The sequence below is a fragment of the Lepisma saccharinum genome, chromosome 21, assembly GCF_977018435.1.
Source record: "Lepisma saccharinum chromosome 21, izLepSacc3.1, whole genome shotgun sequence".
Taxonomy (NCBI): domain Eukaryota; kingdom Metazoa; phylum Arthropoda; class Insecta; order Zygentoma; family Lepismatidae; genus Lepisma; species Lepisma saccharinum.
Genome location: NC_139249.1, coordinates 51,107,932 through 51,128,707, shown reverse-complemented (window position 1 = coordinate 51,128,707; position 20,776 = coordinate 51,107,932).

Below are 20,776 nucleotides of genomic sequence, written 5' to 3'. Positions count from 1 at the left end.
CTCAGTCTCCACACCAGAATTTCCGCAATAGTCTATCTTGAGACAATAGTAATACACAATAATTGTATAATTGCTCAATTTAAGACTCAATCCCCCTCTAACTAAAATACCCGCAATAATCTAAGTCCTAGAGTTGGATACTGTTCCCCCAAAGTTTAATTCACAATCCCCCCAGAACCCCCGTGTCAATTAAGGCCTAATATGTAAGAGTTGGATATTTCTCCCCCCCTTCAATAATACCCTTAAACACTTTCTTTTCTTCATCTAATGGATTAAATATGGTGCGTTTAAGGTGTAAAATTTTTACATATATTTTGGAAAAAGATATAAATGTTGAATTTTATATTATTTGAAGGGACCCCCCCCCCAAATCTTGGTAGCGCAACCTGCACCACAATTTCCCCTGTTGGCACCCTTCCTGACCAAATAAACATACGATAGATGTTACAAATTGTCAGAAGTAACATACATGAAGCACGTTAAAATTTGGACAGTAACAATGTTAAAGCAAATATGATACTATAATGTAAAAATAAAATTAAAAACAAAGTTGTTGAAGAGCAACAAAGAAAATAATAATAAAAGCAATTTATGAGTGATCAGAGAGAAAAAATGTTTTGTCGAAACCTGTTTCATCTCTCTATTTGTAGATTAAGTTGAATTTTTTGTAGAGTTGAGCATTCTTGTAATTCAAACGTCCTCAATGCAATAATGGCATTCAGATGGCCGAGTTTTTTCATGACGTCTGCTAGATTTGTAGAAATTGTGACAAAACCCGAACTGTTCCAAACTCCCTTCTCGGGAACAAACAAGGACAACAATAATTTGCCACTGGAAGAGTATCCAGTTAATCATTTTACAGAGTTGTAGTAACTTTTTATAAAATGCCTTGTGTACGATTTCATTTTTGTTTTTAATTCGGTTAGGGTAGGTCTTGGTTTGCTGTATTATCTGTAAAGTTCAATGAACTAAAAGCTTTCGTCTTCAGCCTGTCGATCATACAATATTCTCAACCCTACGCTCGCAACATTCGCTTTCTGTCTTGCCTCTCCATACACCTGGTCTTGGGGCTGTTGGAACAGGTGGATGCGAGCTGTTCCCTCGGAAGCTATTTCTCATCATTTAGCCAAGGCATTTAGCAGATGATTAACTGTAGAAGATTTTTCCAGTTCGTTATGAATGTCAGACGCAATTTTGCAATGAGATTAGGAAACTATAGACTTACTACACTGAAAACTATCACTATGATGCAATTAAACTTTAGCACATAGCAAAAACTCGAAGAAAAACGAATTCGCTGTCTCTCATAGGGAACAGCTATAGAGTTCAGCTTCCGAGGTGGGAAGTGGGACCATGAGGATTGTTTACCTTCACGCTTGGTCAGTAATACTCGATCTCAGGCACTAGAGGGTGGAACGACGAGGGTACGTGAAGTAAACAAACGTCCAGTCACGGTGAAATTTTTCTTCGGCATGTTGATTTCGGGAGAAAGAAGTGTTCTTATTATGTTAATATAGATAATTAAAATAGCTTCAATGGGTGATAAGTAGGAGGGAACAGCCTGTTTCCTCTGTTCCATGGAGGGACCGCCACTGTATTTCAGTAGGCTTATTAAATATATCTACGTAGTATGTATACGCTCGCACAACTAGAGTGCTTTTGTACATATTTTGTAAATAGAATCTAATAGTATGATAAAATTTTCATTGTTTTAATTTGACATGAGAACATGCACATGAAGCAAAAAGAAGAAGAAAGAAACACTATCCTAGTGCATGGTGGCCTGAAAATGAGGCAGAGATTGAAATATATTGAGCAGAAATGGCAAAAAAAAAAAAAAAAAAAAAAAAAAGATCTGGCTTTCTCTCAGTAAAATTTTATTTTAGTCCACTTTATGCTCAGATATGCTAATTGGGATTGGACATACAGCTTAAAATGGGACCTGAACCACTGTGCATCCATTGCGGATTGAAGTTGGAAATCCTTGAATACAAGGTGGCATCATTATTTTATGCACTCAGGAAGGTTTATTCTTTTATAGGTATATGTCTGGCAATTTTCCAACAGTACTCTGAATTGTGAGTTACTTTGGGATCTAAATCTTAAGTATAAAATGGGGACTGTATACACATTTCTGCATACATACTATGAATGGTAATGTTCTAAATTGTCTGGAAACATATAATAGTTTAATATTAACATTTGCTTATTTTTTGTGATATTAATGGCACAAGTTTGCGAAAGTGAAAATTTATTTTAAGTTTATTTTATGCTCAGATAGTCTAAACAGGATTGGGCCTACAGTTTTAAAATTGAATCCAAATCTTTATGCAATATGTCTCCACTGAGGATCAAACCTGGTACTCATCCATTACAAGATAACAGCGTTACCACTATGCCATTGGGTAGACACATACATAAAACTCACGTATGGCAAAAACAATTAGTAGCTAGGTACCCAAAAAGTCACGCAGCCAAGATTTTGACTGGATGTAACTTTTGTACAAAAAGTGATAGACATAAATCTTACATTGGGCATTAATTTTGTCCATGCAAATATTTTGTTAAATATTAAAGTATAAAATCGTGCTGTTCATGAATGTTCAGTGTAGGGAAAAGTTACTAAGGTGTAAAATAGTGCTGCAACAATGGGCTATTTGCTTGAGTGTCTAATAGTTTGCATGGGCAAAAAGAGCAGTATATGCTCAAAAACCAGTAGTTTACACAACTTTAATTTGTCCGTGGTAGTGGGCTCTCAAATATGGATTTTGAAGGGAAAGACTTAGTGAACAATCATCTCCATGTTTCGCTCGCTCTCGCCCACTGATTTTTGCTTATTAAAATCAAACTATTTTTCATAATGTAATGAAATTTGCTACGGACATACCTTCTTGTATGAGAAGCATGGTGACATCACAGCGAGTGCTGGAAGTGGTCGCCAATTTACCACTTTAGTAGTGGCTTGCAATATACCTACCCGGCAAAAATCATTGAACTTTATATTTCAAAAATTGTGGAAAGCAGCTCCTTACTCAATTTTCGCACATATTTAGACTGATTGCCAATTATTTTATAATTAGCAACTTGCGTTTTTTAGGTTTTTAATAATGATTAGTTTTATTTTTCGAGATATAATAACATGACTAAAAATGAATCATGCATTGTTTATACCACTACTTCATTACTGCAAGATGCGGAATTTCTCATCAACAGGGTAATGGAAAACAAATTAGCAGCTTGTGCAAACGTAATAGAAAATGGAAAGTCTTATTACATATGGAAAGGAGAGTTAAAATCTGAAACAGAGGTTTATGTTATATTTAAAACAACATGTGGAAAATCTGCTGAGCTTTCCGAGTTTATTTTAAGAGAACATACATATAAAACCCCAGCGTTACTGGTGTGGAATGCAGCAGCCTCGAGTGATTTTTATACCTAAATATGTTACATGCACTACTGCTTGAATGAAGTGATACATAGTATTATAGAAGATATAATTTATACTTAATTTTTTCCAATCTTATAGTAGATTGAGCTTTCACTTCCTATGCTGCGTATCCAATTTAAGAATTGAGTGACAGAATCAACCTGGTCATCATGCTTCGAATTTGGAAATAAAAACAGTTCACATAATCCACTCCTACACTGAAACCTAATGAGTGTAACGGTGATGACGTGAATCTGTCATTTGTAAGTCCCGCTTTACGTCATCCCATTACATTAACCCATTATGTACCAGCGTCCTATAAATAGGACAGTTGATTTCTTAATTTTTATTAAATGTAAAACTAAGTTTATGAACAAGCAATTGTTTTATTATTCAATAAAGCATATTAATAACTATGTTCATAAATAAAGATAACAATTTGGGTTGAGAACAACATAAGTAAAAGTACAGTTAATTAAAGCAATATTTAGTACTATGTCATGCTATCAGTTTCATTCATCTAGTTTGCAAACAATATGCAGTGGGCGTGTAAAAATGCTATATATAACTTTGAAAGGGTCTCCATACGATTTATATGAATAATTTCTCAAACCCACGAGGTTTTTGTCTTTGTGGAATGGTAATGAAGTTTGCTGTCCTATTTGTAGGACGCTGGAACTTAGAGGTATCAACGTTGCAACAGAAGACAAACGAGTAGCTACGTATGCAAAGCCATTGTGATTTTTGCGTGTCAGGAGGTAACAGCTTGCTTGTTGCAATGTTCCTTATCCATCATCTTACCTTTGTCGACATGTTTAGGAAGGGGCTTATAGCAAGTGAAATAAAGGATATTCTCCTTGATCCAGCCATAGCTGACAACTCTGCAGAACTGAGTGTGGTGATTCTGCCTCCCAATAATGACATCATCAGCGATGAAGATATTTTTGAAGATGATCAAGTAAATGATGTGGAGGTTGCAGATGTTCCTGGTGAGTTACTTTTGCAAATTGTACCACATGAAGAAAACACGGAGTCTTCATCTTTGAATGTGGAAGAACCTGAAGAAATCCCTGGTTGCAGCAAAAGTAGAAAGTTACGAGGGGGAGTGAAGAAGAGGTAGCTATCAACATGTGCTGTAAATTGGAGGAAATGTGACCCAGTGTACACCAAATTGCAAGTTGAAGGTCTTTGTGCAGAATCACAGGCAGCCGATATGGAAACTACATTGGCAGGCAAATCTCCGCTTCAAGTTTTTGAAATGTTTTTCGATTGCGATGTTTTGAATTTAATTACTACACAGTCTGTGAAGTATGCAACAAAAATAAAAAAAAAGAATTGAAGTTTTCTCTATCAGTTGATGAGTTAAAGCGATTCTTAGGGATTCCTTTACTATCAGGCTATCACAAGGTGCCCAGTGAGAAGCACTTTTGGAGTGAAGATGATGATTTATGTGTAGATATTGTGAGAAAGGCCATGCCAAGAAATAAATATCTCAAAATTAAGAGTTTGAGACAGAATCCTTGAAGGATTCAAAAGAATTGAGTAAAGATGCAAGGGGAACATTTAACTACTATTTTGATGTGGAAGGAGAGATAATATTTGTCAAGTGGAACGATAATAAATGTGTTGCTATCGGTACCAACTTTGATACTATTGAGCCATTGTGTCAAACATCACGATGGAGCAGAACAGCTAGAGCGAAAATTTCCATCCTTCAGCCACATATTGTAAACACATATAATAAATACATAGGTGGCGTTGACCACCACGACTGACTCGTAAGCAAATACAATGCTTCTGTTCGAGGTAAAAAATGGTATTGGTGTCTGTTTACAAGAATGCTTGACATGGCAGTTGTAAATCCGTGGATTGTGTACAGAAAGGTATCACAATCAGGAATTTACTTGCTGGAATACAGAAGATCAATTGCAGTGGCATATTTGAATGCAGGACAAGGACGTCCATCTGCATTTGGAAAACCCACGAAAACATCATCACAATCCACATTTCAAGATGTGAGGTATGATGGCATTGGACATTATATTGTGCGAAGAGATAAACAAAGAAGGTGCCAAGGACTGAACTGCAAATCTAAACCCTTAACATTTTGTGAGAAATGTCAGGTAACGTTGTGCAAAGATTGTTCACACTTTACCACACACAATAAGCAACCAGAGTTCCATATATGTATTGTTTCCTTTTCTTATTATTTGAAAATGTATGTGTATTGTGCAGGGGCGGCGCGTGCCTTTTCAGTCGGGCAGGGCACATTTTTCTTTTGGGTGGCGAGGGGGGGGGGCAGTTTACCTCTATATTCCTCTTTAAGGTTTTTGAGGGGAGTTCCTTGATATGGAGTAAGTAAATTGTTCGAACAATTTGGAATAAAATTAACATTCTGATCAAGATATCTCTCCAAAGAGCATTAAATGCTCACTACGTAGGAATACGAAAAATCAGCAACATATGGAACAAATTACATGAATAAAAAAAACCTCGAATACTGACGTCGGAACCCTATACGCTTGCAGTAACTAAACTTTGGGTAGATACTGGAATGATTAGAAAAATGTTACACTGCAGTTTCTCTTCCATTGTCAATGAATTGAAAGGCATAGATATTAAAGTTTCTACATGATTCAATGTCATATTCACCAAGTATCCACTAATATCAATGACTAAGTAGGAAGATGATGCAGCGTTAAGTTCAGTTACAACACTTTACATTGGCCATGCACCCCCAAAAAGTTCCTTTATACTTACGAAGATATTCTGCATGTCAAGTTGCTGGAACACAGACACAATTACACAAATAAATAAACACGTACAGTAACTATAAAATCGCGAAAAACTAATTATTTCATTAGCGACCAATACGCACAGACGGAACGCAACGCAAACTCACACACTAACTCAAATCCAAATCCGTATTACAATGGGAAGAAAAGAGGAAAGGAGGATCTTTTTGAAAATACGAGGGACTAGTTTGTGCAATAAAAAGTGTTGTCAACTTTTCAGGTCGCCGGAACAAGCGCGAAGAAAAGCATTCGAGGGATTTTTTTTCTATCTTATTGCTGCAGGCTGGAAGAACGAATGAACTGCCTACCAAGCGTTGGAAACACTGAACGAGGCAAACATGAATGGGCAGGGCACCTCGTTTACTGCCCAGAGACGGCTACGAATTTTGCGCTTTTCCATTGTGAGGGGACCGTCCCTTGCCTATGCTGTAAATGTTTGGATCAGTCAGTGACGTCACGTCTCCAGGGCAGAGCCGAAATTGGACTCTCTCCAACAGGACGGAGAAATATATTAACCTCGCACAGGGTGCATGCCCTGTAAGTCTGGTTGCAGCAACGTAGGGGTTGAGGGAAAAAAACAAAAAAAATATTTACGCGTATATACCGATCGTCTCTTCAGATGAACTTTTTATGTTAAAATTGTTGTGGGGCAGTGCCCTAGTTGCCCTTTATGTAGCATCGCCACTGGTATTGTGTGTGTCAAATGTAATAATCAATAAACAGAGAAGTAGTAATACAACTTTTAACCAAGCTATGAAACTTCTTTTATCATCTTAGGTTCTGTCAGAAAGGTGCATATGTTGAGTATGATACCTTTTTGTACCAGCGTCCTATTTTTAGGACAGTTATTTATATGAAACTGGTAACAGGCAAATTTTTTATTGCTGCGTGGATCACTTTAAAACAACCCCCTTATCATATCCAATCAGAATTTCAGTCAATAAAATCAAAAGAAAAAGTGTGGTACTTAAAGGGTTAAGTGAAAATTTCCCACCCAGGAAATTTCGCATCCATAAAAATCCCCTTGAGGTTATTTGCCTCATTACAATTTATATCGATAGATGTCTCCCCAGTCACTTTTCACCTTTTCCTTTTTTCTTCGCTAGCAACGGAAGATTGCAAACAACAGTTCGTCACATTCCACTCAAGGTTCAACGTCGTATTTGTATTTTATTCTCAACTGGGGCAAGTCTTTATATATTGAATCCTGTGCAACCTTATAATCGTAAGTGTGACTTTGTGAACTTTTTGGCATGCATTTCAAAAGTTACGTGTTGCTATTTTGAACTTAGTTTGTTTCTTGCAACAACGAGTCACGTCAAGAAAACATTAGTAAGGAATTGTGCATTGGACCTATTTTTTGAGAACCAACTTTCATTTTATATAAAAAATCTTGCGATAGACATTTTGTGGTAATCGTCACGCCCAGTTGTTTTTTTAATTTCGTGGTACCATTTATATATATATATATATATTTGCATGACCAGTATTAATTTCGAAATAATTAAGTGAGAAGTATTTGAGGTCAGTATGAACTGGAGATTGAACCTTGGCATTGAACCTTGAAAACTACTAGATCAGATCAGATACACTTGCTGTAGTTTTTTCCTCACGAGCACGTGTCAACCAGGAAGTAACGGCGAATCTATTACGTAACCACAAAGGCATAAATTTGACCGCATCAATTTGACGACTTGGATATTACGAACAGTTTGGCTAATTTGCAACTAGAACTTTCGAAGGTATGTAAGAATGCGTGTGTTTATAGTGAATTGAACTTATGTAACAAAACTCAAATTCGTACTTGCCTATTTACTGCAAAAAGGGGATTTTTTCTGAATGCCACATACTTTACTATTCACGCGGATTCTTTTGAGAGTCGTGCCCATTTATCGCTGTTAAAAATTGTGAATTTTAATATATCGATGATTTGCGGAAGTGATTTTTGCATTACTAAAAAGACGTGATAACAGATGGGGATTTTGAATGCATCATGTATATAAAACAAATATCATGAGTGAGAAATAGACATGTACTTGTGCGTGTACTAAGTAATAGTGTAGAACGGCGTCACAACAGTAAGCCAAAGTACAACCGATACAAGTTTGACTTAATATTGCAATTCTGTGAATAATCATTCAACCTCAAGACATTGTAATGAAAGTCCTTTACTTGCGACAACAAAAACGAGACGAATAATAACTAGCAGCGTATCTAGAATTTCATGAGCATCTAATTCTCTTAAAAAACAGGCAGAAATTTAAATTTTTAATAGTTACAATTTTACGTATTTTATAAATTAGTAAAAACTCGTGTTGAACGTTGAAATGCTAAAAACTTTTAAAATGAAGTAAATGTTATCTGCAATATTGCCGTAGGTAAAAAAGGCGTATTTTTAATTGAATTGTTGTTTTTGATGATAATTTATTCTGTCTAAAAGAATGCCAAAGAAATGAGAATTGTCTGTTTCGAACTTAAACTGGAATTTTATTGTGAAAGCTTATTAAAATTAGAGTGAAATATTGAATGAATGTTGCTATTACTAAATTGTTAAATAAACGTGTATAGTTGAATGTGATACTTTTTCATTGGTGAGAGTCATGATTGGCGACGGAACTGATATAAAGGTTTGTTGTATAACTTACCGAATTTTGGAAGGGTAAAGAAGGGTGCGGTTATACGTCACGTATTTTTCAAACTGTTGTTATTGTGGGAATTATTCCGTATACATTTCGGCGAACCCCGTAACAAGTAAAAATTGTAATTGTGGTTCCTCGATTTTATATTGTCCACGCAAAATATACCTCTGCGCGTATTAGTCTCTTCGTTCCATGCTTCCATTTTTAGGGACATCGAGGAACGGCGTTACATGAGTAAGATAGGTGCACCTGAGGATCACAATCTATTACTAAAACATTAAACCCATAAAATGCTGCCATCACGGATACTTGGTGACATATACTTATCTTACCTGATCCACCCTTTAACTTGAAGAAAACTTGTGTTTTATGCTTTACTATCAACTTTTTAGTCATAAATGCTCTAAAAACCTCTCTGCAAGATTCACAAGTGTATTTTTTTTATCTTACTCCCATGCTGAGGCAAATGAGCAATCGAGTGATTTGGGATAAATTTTGATACTGTAGATGGTGCAATATTCCCAAGATATGGAATAATACTCTGCAATAAAGCTATTTGTGATTTATCCACTTTTAATTCCAATTTTCTGATAAAAGTAAAAAAAAAAGGTAAAGTGCTCCCTTGTGCTTACCACCATGCCATGAAGGCGTATAGGGGGTGTGGGGGTAACGCCCCACACTTTCTTGATCCGGTCATGAGTGGGAGTGATGTGATCAGCATCACGCCCCTGACCGCCTTTACCCCCCAGGGTTTCCCCCAGGTACCCATGTTATTTGACGCTGGGTGGGCACCGGGGCAGCTTCCAACGTTAGAAAAGTTCTCAGATTTGAACCAGCCGGGGATCGAACCCGGGACCTTTAGCATGGTAGTCAGATGTGTTACCGACTGAGCCACCGTGGCCAATTTTCTGATAATACAATTTTATCCAAAAACACTATAGCAATTATTATTAATTTATAAACTATTTTGCAGACATGCACAAGTTTTTATTGACATAGAGACTTTTTGTTGCATCACATGATTAGTGAGTTATATAAAGTGAATGCATAATTAACTAGCTTTTTGATGATAAACAGATAAAAAAAGTAGCAGCACAATAAACGCCACTACCTACACACAATCCATTTTATACGTTTCATATAAAATTATCAAGTGCATACTTTGTGTTTACATAATTGATAATTGATATCTTTAATAGTTTCTCAAGTGTGAGTGTGATCTTTTTGAATGGGAATCTTTCTAGCCAGCAGTGGCTCCATTTTCTTCAGCAATCTGCAGATATTGGAATTATGCAAGTTAAACAAGTAACCTAAAAATGTATGAGTTATGTAAGTACGGTAATTAGGGCTGAGCTGATACCGATGTATCAGTGTCAGCCGATACCAGGGGTATTGATATCTGTAAGTATCGGTTGATATTTTTGCACCTTTACTAGCCGATACCATTGTTTTTGAGTTGCTAGAGGTGCGGCCAAAACCAATTGTCTTTTTCCAATTCAAAGTTTCGTTTACCTTCTCCAACTTACCTTTGGTTTTGAAAAAAGAATGAAAAATAGTTGTGGATTTGTTAAATGAACCTGTACTCAAGTTTCCTGGAACAGCAAGTGCATGACACAAAGATCTGTATGCAGATAAGACTCGCAGTCAAGTATCTTGCAAATCAAGCGTATCGTGAAATTATCCCCATAGGAGTTCGCTGCATCTGTTTAGTTCTCTTCGAAGTCTACCAGGCTTTGTTCGTACAGATGCGGTCTCATGTAGAAATAACCCCAATGAGGTCCCGAAAGCCAACGATGCACCTGTTGGTATTCCCTCCACTTTCTTTGGTGTTTGCGGACATCCCTCTCTTTAGTGACCTCCCGCAGTCAAAAAGGTCATCGCCCATAACTTTATCTAGAAAGACTGGTGCTAGAGGTTTGCGTGCAATACTTGAATCTTCTCTGCTTGACATAATGTTTGATATTCCTAGTAAAAGTTATGTGATAGAAGTTATAATTACATCAAATATTGTATATTTTAAGATCCTATGCCATGAAATGCTCTTGTTTGCTTTGATGTTTCAAGAAGACAGTAGAAGTATCCTAGTTCTCCACTCTTTCATTGAAACAGAGAATAAAACATCTACTACGCCATCACCAACATCACTATCTATGAATGTTTTTTTTTGACGTGCTTTAGTGTGACAAGATATCAATTATCTCTCTAATATACTCATCATACTTCAAAAAGAACTAGGAAAAATGTGATTTATGTGTATATACAAAATAAGGAGCATTTAGACGATGCCAATTTTGAAGTATGATGAGTATATTTCATATGTTAATTCCTTAAAATGTGACATTGTTTCATAGATTCTTCCATGTTTCTTTCTTCTGATCATTATCCTGTTTTCGATATATATCATAAAGCTTCGCCATCTCGCCAAGAAGATTCATTAAATTCGCTAAGACTCTGGAGAATTGCTCATAAATGTAAAAAGTTTTGCATGGTCAAGATTGTTAAAAACTTTTGTATTGCTGGGTTGCTGCCTACAGCAAGTTCGGTGATTTTTGAGTAATTTTCTGCATTTTCAGATATAGCTTTTTGTATTGGTTTATTTCGAGAGATTTCAGAAAAAGCAAGCTCTGCAAGTTTTACTATAGATTCTGGTGTCTGGCTGGTAACCTGTGCTTATTTTATCGCTTGTTATTATGGATAGTAGTACATTGCATTTATTTTATGGATTAAGAATGAAAAGTTTTGATAGAAAAATCTTGATGTTTTAAGTGGTGCATATATGCTGGTAACAAATGCAAAAAGAGCAATTGTTTGCGTAACTGGCACTAATCTCACAAAAGATGAGTGTATATTGTTTCAAAAGGATCCATCGCTTGGTTTTATATTCTTTAACCCCTAAACCGCGGCGGAACTATATATAGACTCTCGGAAAATGGGACTATTTTGCGGCGCGGCTATATATAGATGGTGTTTGAAAATTAACGACTGTTGTATTGCGACAAGTCATATATATATAGGCACCTCTTTTTAATGCTTTTACAGGTCTGTGCAAGCAGTTTGCAAGCAAACAGTCCATATTATATGCATTGTTGGTACAAAAAAAAAACACTTTGTATTGTGTGTTTTCCTGCATTTTGCCATTGTTTCTATATGGACTCTATTGATTATCGTATACTGCTTTGTGTTCGGTGGCTTTTCTTTTAGTTCGAGAGCTGCTTCTCAAGTGGAAGTTTCGTTAGCTAGTGGTATGGGTTGTGCAATGGTACATTTTTATTTTCTGTATTGCACAAAGAATTTTCGCAATGGTGGGGAGAAACCTCAGACGTACTGATATTCAGCATCTACTGGAGCATGACTTAGATGATGATTTTCTGGATGAAAGTTTCTGATGTTGAAAGTGAAGGTACTTGCAGTGAAGATATTGTTTCAAGTGATGAAGATGCTCAAAACGATATGACAGGAATTGAAGAAGAAGCTGGTGAAACTAGCGGCAGTGAGTTGGGAGATGAAACTGCATCTGATACATGGACTGAATCTTCAATGATAAGAAGAGACACTTTCCCATTCACAGGTGACAGTGATGTGAAGTTGGTGCTTTCGAATCCACAAAGTCCATTGGATATATTTCAGTCTTTTCTTGATAAAGTGCTGATGGAATATATTGTGAGCAAATCAAATAAATATGGTAGTAAAGTAGATGACAAAAGAAGATCAGGTAAAATGAGACGGAAAAGCAGAGACCTTATATGGAAAGACACAAGTGTTGGTGAGATGTACGTCTTCCTAGCTCTCATTATTCTGCAAGGGATTGTCAGAAAGCCGACAATCGAATCTTACCACTCTACCAATCCTCTGATATCCACTCCTTTCTTCTCAAAGTGCATTAGTAGGGGCACTTGTCTGATAAAGTAGAACAAGATGTGCCAACTATAAAATTTCGAGATGTGCTAGACTTTCTTCTGGGAAAGTTCAAATCCCATTACATTCCAGCCAAAAATATAAGTGTTGATGAATCATTGCTCTTGTGGAAAGGAAGACTCAAGTGGAAAAGATACATCCCTCTCAAGAGAACCAGGTTTGGCATTGAATGTTACATATTAGCAGAAGCAGAAACTGGCTATGTTTGGAATCTTCTAGTTTACACGGGTAAAAAAAAACGACTTATCCCTGTAATATTCCAGGAATATCTGAAGAAATTACCAAAGGATTCACCAAGCCAATGAAGATAGTTTTGAGTCTTATTGAATAAAGGATACACTCTTGGAATAGACAATTTCTGTGTTTTATGAGATTCTTGTCACTAACTAAACAGATGCCATAGGAACAGTGCATTTCATGAGGAAGAACCTTTGCAAGGAAGTAAATGACAAAGTGTTGAAAAAAGGCGAAACTATTGTTAGGTTCAAGAGTAAGCTCATGCACATGAAGTGGAGAGACAAGAAATATATACATATGCTGAGCACAATTTATGATGACACGAAGGAAGAAGTCCAGGTTGCAGGAAAACCCATTAGCAAACCCACAGTATGTGTACAGTATAAAAGGTGTCACATGGGGCGAATAGATCTAATGGACCAAATTACATCTGCTTCCTCGCCTACAAGAAAAGGAGTTAAGAAATACTACAAGAAGATATTTTTCAGATTGCTTGAGATAACTCTTCTCAACAGCCACATCATTTACAGGCGCAATGGAGGTGGAAAGAAATTTCTTGATTTCAAAATGGATCTCATTGAGCAGCTCCTCAGTGCTTATGGAAAAGATGTGTACAGGATTAGAAAACGAACAGGTACCCTCAACTTACGAACATGTCCCACAAGGCTTACAGGAAGACATTTCCCAGTTGAAATTCTTACAGGTGATGCACCTGGTCCCAAGAAGAAACTTCAAAGAAGATGCATGTATAGCACACTACAAAACAAAGTTAGAAGAAGTATCTATTGCTGTGACGTATGCGAGTTGCCATTGTGCATCATACCATATTTTAAAGAGTATCATACAGTGGAGAACTTACCAAAGTAAATATGAGCCTGAGAAAAAAAGGACTAATGAAAGTGACATTATATATTGAATGAAGATCACAATTGCAATTGTTAGTTTTTTTATTGTAAGTTAGATATATACTGACTCTATATCAACGTAAGTTTTTGTGGCATTATACAGCATGTTTCAAAAAGAATATACGTATTACAAAGTATTATTTTGTCCAAACTATCGATCGCTACGCCCCGGCTCGGCTATTAGAGAAACGAATACATAGTCTAGTTTATATAATAGCCACTAGATGTCAGTTGTGTTCTGTTTTGCTTGGTAACCGTCAGTTGTTTGAAATGGATACTCCGCAGCAGAAATCATTTTGTGTTCTCGAGTTTGCGAAGTTCAATTCCGTGATTACAGTGCAAAGACGTTTCAGGTTGAGGTACCAAATTGATCCTCCGAATGGGTGGAACATTCGCAGATGGTATCGACAGTTTGTAGATACAGGATGTGTATGTAAAGGAAAGAGTCCTGGCCGCCCTGGTGTTCCTGAAGAAAATGTTGCACGAATTCAAACTGCTTTCCAACGTAACCCTTCAAAATCAACTCGTCGTGCCAGTCGGGAGTTACAACTTCCTACAACAACAATTTGGCATGTTTCGAGACGTCGGCTGGTTATGAAGCCGTACAAGGTACAGCTGTTTCAAGCTCTGCGTCCTGATGACAAACACAAATGTGTGGCATTTTGTAACGAGATTCTTGATGCTAATGACAATGACAACACTTTCGAACAACGCATCGTGTTTAGTGATGAAGCTGCGTTTCATGTCAGTGGTCAGGTAAACAAACATAATGTTTGAATTTGGGGCCTACAGAACCCACATGCATTCATTGAACATGTACGAGATTTGCCCAAAGTGAATGTGTTTTGCGCGATATCCCGATCATCTGTTTACGGCCCATTCTTCTTTGATGAAAACACGGTTAACGGTCAGCAGTAACTCTCTATGTTACAAAACTGGTTGTTTCCGAGGCTGCATGAAGACAACTTCATTTTTCAACAAGATGTGGCACCCCCTCACTGGAGTCGCCAAGTGCGTGATTATCTGAATGAAACTCTACCGAACCATTGGATTGGTCGTCAAGGAGCTGGCGACTTAGCATGTATCAGCTGGGCTCCACGGTCACCGGATTTGACACCCTGTGACTTCTTCCTGTGGGGTTTCATTCAAGACAATGTTTATGTACCACCACTCCCACAGAACCTGGAAGAGTTGAAGAACCGGATCCGTACTGCCGTAACATCAGTGACGAAGGACATGCTTGCCCGAGTATGGGAGGAATTTGAGTATCGATGTGACATTGTTCGTGTCACTGCTGGAGGACATATTGAACATCTGTAATCTGAACTTGAGAGGTTCGTAAGTATGTGTGTCAAGTTTCATCTTTGTATGTCTTAAAGTTTAATAAATATATGCATGCAAAATACGTATATTATTTTTGAAACATGCTGTATATTGTAATCAAAATATATAAAATTTCACTAATATTAATTTTATAATTACGTGTATTTTGTTTGTTACTGAAGAAATAAACAAAAATTTTGATAAACAGAAAAAAACTATTACACATTTTATCTTATGAAACGTAATTAAAAGTACAAATTAAAAATATGTGCATTTTAAAAATATAAAAATAATTTATGAATCCAAAAATTAATATATAATGGTAAATTGTGGCAGAGTCTATATACAGATTGTTTTGATTAACTTCATTTTGGGGACAGTCTAAATATAGTTATTATTTATGATGAATTTTTTGCGGTGGCGTCTTTTTTTTTGTCGAACTTCTCTTCAAGGCTGCCGCAGTAAAGGGGTTAAACGAAATATTGTTGATCTTGAGCAAGTTCAAGGCTTACAAATCTTAGCAGATAATAATATTAAAATCTCTATGAATGGTACTGGTAGAAGCATTGACAATATTGCGATAGAAAGGTTTTTTAGAACCATGAAATATAATTATATATTTATTAATGATTTTAATAGTATTAATGAGTTAAAGGCAGGTATTAGTGATTATATTGATAAATAGAAGAAAAGACAAACCTTAAAGACCCAAGTTATTGTAGATAAGAAAACGAAGCGTATAATATGCACAGCATTTTCAAATGGAAAGCATCGTGATTTTAGGATATTTAAGGAATCCAAAACCCATATTAATCCTGAGATCAAAGCCATTACAGAAACAGGATACCAAGATTTGCAAGAGCTGCAGATTTGATCCTTTTCGGCCACATTGGAAGATCTTGTGTAGCTTCTCTTTTCCTCCATTTAATAATGGTTTTTGGATTAACATTAAATCTTTTTGCTGTTTTTATTATGCTCTCTTTAGAATTACGTATCTTTCTACTGATTGCCTCCGTTGTTCTGGCATTAGCATGTAGTAATTGAATCTTACGCAGCCTGCATGTGATATTTGTCTAAAAGCCTCTCATGTTGTTTCCAGTTTCTTCACCAAATATTGATTTGAAGACTTTGTAGGCACTTTCCAGACCCCAAACCGTGTAATAAACATGCCTTTATGGATGCAGTTTTCCAGTATATGCAAACGATAAGCACATGCTGTTCCACTGAGTACGGACTCATAATTGTACTGCCATAATTAACCACATAAATTTTCTGTAACATGTAAAAATTTATTGTTCTTTTATCAATTCGGTATATACCCACAGAGACAGACCATCGATTTAAATTGAAAACTATTTGCAAGCAACTCCATAGCTGTATTTTATCCATGTTCGTTTCACCTTTGTACATAAACTTTTTTGCACCCTAGTAACTGTTCATGAACAGCACAATTTTATAGTTTAATGTTTGAAAAATATCCACATAGACAGAGTTAATACCCAGTTGAAGATTCATTGATAATTATAATTATTTGAACAAAAGTTATGCAAGTTCAAAGTCTCGGTTGCTTCACTTTCTGGACATCCTGTAGAAGAAATGGCAAAATATGTGTCTTCTCGTTGCTACACCATGTACAATTATTTAGCTAATTGCTAAATATGACATTAGGAACCTCTAAACTCTTAACTAACAATGCAAGTGAAATGGGTTAGCTGCAATTGGTAAAGAGCCAAAAAAAATCCATTTTTTTTCTTCAAAAAAGCCGACTTTTTATCGGAAAAAAACCGGCCATTCAAAAAGCTGGCTTTTTTGCAACTCTAAACACATGTGACACAATACTGTGTTTAAGGATGTTTTGCTTGCTCCATTCCCCTACACCTGACACATGATATGCATTGTCCATGCATTCTACATGACAATACACAGCCCCTTCCATTTGTATATTTTGGATGTTCATGCATTCTCGCACTAAAAAGCAGTTGCCATTACATATGCCCCAGCCTCGTAGAATAATATGATGTGAGACCTCTTGAGGGTCTTCATTGTATAGCATAATGCACAAATGCATTAATTTACATCACAAATTATAAAATATTGGGAGAGAGAGCATTTGCCAAGCCTCCATTTGCTACAGGTACACACACAATGACATTTTTATTACTAATTAGCTATGACTTTATATACCTTCAAGCAGATTTGGTTGTTGGGAAACCATCAGAGCAATTACAACAACAGAAATGGTTATGGCAATCAAGATGTAGATCTTTTTCATAATCAGTCCAGCATTTATATCACCCGAAAGTGAAAATAGGTTTACAGAGAAGCCTCAGTTTTATGTTTTACAGGGGACCGAGGTGAAAACACCTAAGATGTGGAAAAAATGTAAAATCTGGTAAAACTTTCTAATAATTGTCTCCATTGGAACCATGGGCAGCAGGAGATGGGGTCGAACAGCTCGGTGGACCCCCCTGGAAATTGACATCGTTCATTTAAAGATATAAGAAAGCCGAAAGTTTGTTACTCTTATTGTTAAGAACAGAAATAAAGTTTATTTAGTTAGTATTCGAACAGAATAATCAAAGTAAAAATGCATTGGATCAAAAACATTGAGTGAAAAATACAGAAACAAGGTTCTATTCTACCATTTCATCCAAACTTTATGAAAAAAAATCCCCCTTACATTTAAAGCCTTTTCTTGAACATGACGTGCAAAAGTTAATATTAAAAAGGCATTTCAGATATTAACTGCATAAAATGCAAATGAAATAATGGAAAATAGTTGTACTGGTATTCACTTGTTTGGTGGATCAAGTCTCCCCATTTATACTGTATAATAATAAGAAGATAAAGAATTATTATTATTTTGAATAAAATTTATTTTTGTTAGTTTATAATATTTATTATTGTATAATGACCTTTATAACTGTGGTAATAATACTTTTTATTTTTCTACTATTAACCTTTTATCATTTGCCCCTCCCCCCCTGCAAAAATTTCTGGCGACGCCCATGATTGGAACCAAGGAGAATGGATGTATAGTGCAGGAAAATGTAGAATATATGAATAAAATTTGGGTTCCACTGTATTTGTATTTTTGGTATTTTGTGTTGCCTCTCTACCACCTTTGGATAATCCCAACAATGAGGATGACTAATAATAAAATGAATTTGGTGAAGGGATGCACTGTCAGTGGTATCCTGAAAAACCAGTAAAAGAAGTGGTTAAGTTGGTATCCCAGTGCAGTGGTGTGTCAGTGTCTGCAGTTTTAAGGGTCATGAAAGAGAGAAAAATGACCAGGAAAGTTGTGTCTCGTTGAATTGTTGAATTGGTGTTTTAAGTCCACTTTATGCACAGTAAGGCTAATCGGGATTGGACCTACAGTTTAAAGTGGGATCCGAACCACTTGTGCCTCCACCGGGTATCGAACCCGGGACCCCTTGATTACAAGGCGGCGATGCTACCACTGCGCCATTGTATTAATAAGTATGACAATTTTGAAATAAGTGCATTAAGGTGCAAAGTGCATTCTTTCTTTTTAAACCAAGAACTGCCTACTTTGAAAAAGGTATTAACTGAAGTTAATAATGATGATGATGTTTCAAGTTTCAGTGTGTCTACGTTAAACTGCCTCTTGCTGGATGTTTTTTTGCTTGTTTGTTTGTGGAAAGAGAAACCGACAAGCAGCACTCATTGATAGGGATGACATTGTTGTTTGGTGGCGAAGATACCTCCAATCCATTTGGGAACTACGAAACCAAGGTAAGAAAATCTATTACTCTCTCTGTCCCATAATTATTGTCCAGTACACTTTTGTTTGTTGTCCCATAATATTTGTCCGATAGGCAAACTGTGACATTGGTGTATACAGAAGAAGAAAATTAAACACGGGAATGAGTCATACAACGTTATTACTCAAGGATCAGTACAAATTTGCCAATCAAGTATCCAAAAGAACATAAAAAAAAGTCACCATTTTGGCATACCGGACTATAATTATGGGACAGAGGGAGTACTTGGATGAAACGTGGGTGAATGCAGGGCACACTGTAAGCAAGGTGTGGCATGATAGAAGAAGCAAGCTTTCCTCGAAGGACTATCAATTTGACTTAAACAACCATCAGGAAAAGGCAAAAGACTCATTATCACTCACATTGGAAGTGAAAATGGCTTTGTTGAAGGTGCGGAACTTTTTTTGTGTCCAAGATGACTGACAATTACCATGGAGACATGAACGGTGATGTTTTTAAAGATTGGTTTTCATCTGGCCTTAGTAAACTTAATGCGGACAGTGTTATTGTGCTTGACAATGCTCCCTATCATAGTGTGAAATGTGAAAAATTACCGACCACTGCTTGGAGGAAAGGTGATATTTTAGAATGGCTACGTGGCAAAGGTGTCATAGTTTCAGCTGATTCATTAAAGTTGGAACTTTTGGATCAAGTTTCCTACTTGAAGCCAAGCTACGATAGTTACGTGATAGACGAAATGGCAAGGAGAATGGGGCACACTGTGTTGTGCTTGCCTCCTTACCACTGTAACCTCAATCCCATTGAACTGATATGGGCTCAAGTCAAAGGGTACATTGCCAGGAACAACAAAACATTCAAGCTTGAAGAATTGAAGAGACTGACTGATAGTGGCATTGCTCAATTTTCAGCTATCAACTGGGCAGATGCAGTTCGACATGTTATTGAAAAAGAAGAGAGAAAACTGTGGGATGTGGACAATTTAACTGAGAACTTGAATTTTGAAAGATTTGTTATCCAAGTCAGCAACAGAGAAATTGAATACGAAGACAGCTGTGACGAAGATTTGGCAGTAAGTGAACCCCTTCCATTGAATTAAAAATACATATTTTCCCCCTGTCTCAACAGTTTGGGTATTGTTGTGACTTATGAAATGTAAAGTGAAGAGGAAGAATCAATGTTTAAGTTTTCTCGGCTTGCCTTTGATTTGAGTCTGATTGAAAACGTGGTGATCTTTTCGTTCTGCCACCAGAATACAATACTCTGCACATCAACAATATTGAGAAATGTTTTGGTGTGAGTGAAATGCTAAAATAAAGTATAGTTTAAATATGCTTACGATTGCCTTTGCTTTGTCACTGATAACAAAGGAAAATTTAGCATACTATGTTTTTGTTAGTAAATATACACATGGGACATTTGAAATTTTTTAATTCAACAACATTTCTGTTAGACATCCATTTTGGTTCTTATATAAAATGAATAGGTGCGGCGAACTATGAGTGTAACAGCAGACGATTGCGGTAGTCGGCAGACATGAATCACCTGAGACGGAGTGATACATCAAATCGGTGAGGAGGTTTGTTTACAGAAAGTCTCAGGGTTAGTGATTTACACTTTAGTAATGCTTCCATCCCTGCCCCTCCCCCTCAAACAATTTTGCAGACTCTCCGTTATTCACCTAAATCTCCGTAACCAATCATCATAGGCAGGTAATCTTTTTTCATCTTAATCCTAATTAGATAGTCTAGAAAAAATATTCTGTTTAATTTTTCGATAAGGTCAGTGG